Source organism: Colobus angolensis, unplaced genomic scaffold (genome assembly GCF_000951035.1).
Source record: "Colobus angolensis palliatus isolate OR3802 unplaced genomic scaffold, Cang.pa_1.0 Scaffold188, whole genome shotgun sequence".
NCBI classification, from domain to species: domain Eukaryota; kingdom Metazoa; phylum Chordata; class Mammalia; order Primates; family Cercopithecidae; genus Colobus; species Colobus angolensis.
The window spans coordinates 4,512,290-4,514,512 of NW_012115021.1; the positions used below are offsets into that span (position 1 = coordinate 4,512,290).

General features: G+C 44.8%; 1 protein-coding gene across 1 annotated transcript in view; it reads left to right on the forward strand.

Annotated features, from left to right (window-relative positions):
• The window catches only part of CTPS2 (CTP synthase 2), a 149,173-nt gene that overhangs the window by 666 nt on the left and 146,284 nt on the right, over positions 1–2,223 (forward strand). The gene's annotated exons all lie outside the window — the stretch shown is intronic.

The window sequence follows — 2,223 nt, forward strand, 5'->3', positions numbered from 1 at the left end:
GACGCGCTTCTTCCCGCCGCCGCCCGCGCCAGCGCCCGCACCCGGATCCCCACTTCTCCTGGCCCTTGGGAACCCGGAGAGCCCTGAGATGGCGTTGGCGGAAGTGAAGCCCCAAGCGGGGGTCGGCGAGGCTGGTGATCAGCGCCGGTAACATGGCCTTTCTGTCCTCTCCCCGGTCCCAGTGCACCCCTTAAACAACAACCCCCGCGTTTTCCCCGTACTAGATGGTTAGGGCGCGTAGTGCCGAACTACGCTGCTGCTACAAAATAGCTTTTTGGGGGCAACATAAAAAAAATTGTATGTATAGTTTATATACAATAAAATGCCCCATTTTCAGCGTGCAAATCGACGGGATTTGACAAATTATACACTCCTGTAACCATTATCCCAAGCGGACACTGACCATTTCCTTCACCCTGCAAAGTTCCCTGGTACCTCCTTCCTGTCAATCCTCCCCAGGCCCCGCATTCAACCCTGGTTCTGATTGTTATCATAGTTTAGCTTTGCCTGTTCTAGAACTTCATAGAACAAGATCATCAGGTAAGTACTCTTCTGTGTCTAACATTACTTTTTAAATGGCCATCACTGAGAAGGTGTCTCTGGGTGCTCCCGGTGCTTTTATTTGCTCTAGGCCTGCCTGGTCTAATGTGGGAGCCACTGGTCACATGTGGTTATTGAATACTGGAAATGTGGCAAAATCCGTACTGAGATGTGCTCTAAGTATAGGCACCTGATTTCTGAAAGCTTAGTACACAAAAAGGGTGTAAAATATTTCACTAATAAATTCTTACATTGTGTGTTAAAAGTGATAACATTTTTGGCTACATTGGATTAAATAACATATATTAACATGGACTTCATTTGATTCTTTTTACTTTTTTAATATGGCTACTAGAAACTTAAAATTACATACCTGGCTGTGTAATATTTTTTATTATATAGTGGAGACGGCACAGCTCTACACCGTGCTATTCTATAAACACTTGGTTCTGCTCACTGCATGTAAGAGTAAATGAAAAGCTTGTCTTGACACCAGAAACCATCCCCAATGGAGGAAGTGATCTAAAACAGGGCCAGCCTTTCCCTGCACCTTTGAAACTTTGTTAAACTTACTTGTTTGCTTAAAAGAGGTAGAGGGCCGGGCATGGTGGCTCATGCCTGTAATCCCAGCACTTTGGGAGGCCGAGGCGGGAGGATCACCAGGTCGAGATCGAGACCATCCTGGACAACATGGTGAAACCCCGTCTCCACTAAAAATACAGAAATTAGCTGGGAATGGTGGCACACACCTGTAGTCCCAGCTACTCGGGGGGCTGAGGCAGGAGAATTGCTTGAACCCAGGAGGCAGAGGTTGCAGTGAGCCCAGATTGTGCCACTGCACTCCAGCCTGGTGACTGAACACAACTCCATCTCAAAACAACAACAACAACAAAGTAGAAAGAATTAGGTGTCTCCTTGGTATTAAGTTGCATTCTTACAAAAGGTCTCTAAAATATCCAATGTGCTTTAAAAAGGTATCTTGTGTTTTTGACAAAACAGAAAATGAGTAATTGCTTATGTAGGGGAGGAAAGAGCTGATATCATAAGGGTCACGGCTGACAGTCTTAAACAAGAGACAGATTAACAAGAGAGAAGCATAACAATTTGTTGAATCATAGGTTTATGTGACATGGAAGCCTTCAGAAATGAAAACCCCTTAAAGATGCAAGGGAAATGATCTGATTTTATGCTTGGAGTCCATAAAGCAGGGACAGATGAGCTGATGGAAACAGACTAAGTGGGGAAACCCAGCAAGGCCTGTCCACATTCTTCTTGGCCTCTCTGTTGCAGCTTTTCTTCCTCCCCGATAAGGGGTAGAACCTCTTTGGAATGAGGGTCTTAATTTCTTTATGGCCAGCTGTTGTATAGAAAGGTGGTTGAGAGGAAGGTGAGAGTCATATTTTTTGACTTTATGGCTGGCTTTGCAGGGAAAGGGGTTGTAGTTTCTATGACTTGCCTTGGGGGAGTGTGAGGGGTGACAGACAGGAGGGCAGGAGAAGGTCAGAGAGAAACTTTGCTTCTGAGGCCTTCATTTTGGGGTTTTGTTTTCTTGAGCCCCAACACATACAACCTAATCACCTAAATATATTAAGACATAACATGGTGTATCTTTGACCAAATTAAGATGGAAATCTTTTTTTTTTTTTTTTTTAGACAAAGTCTCACTCTGTTGCCAGGGTGGAG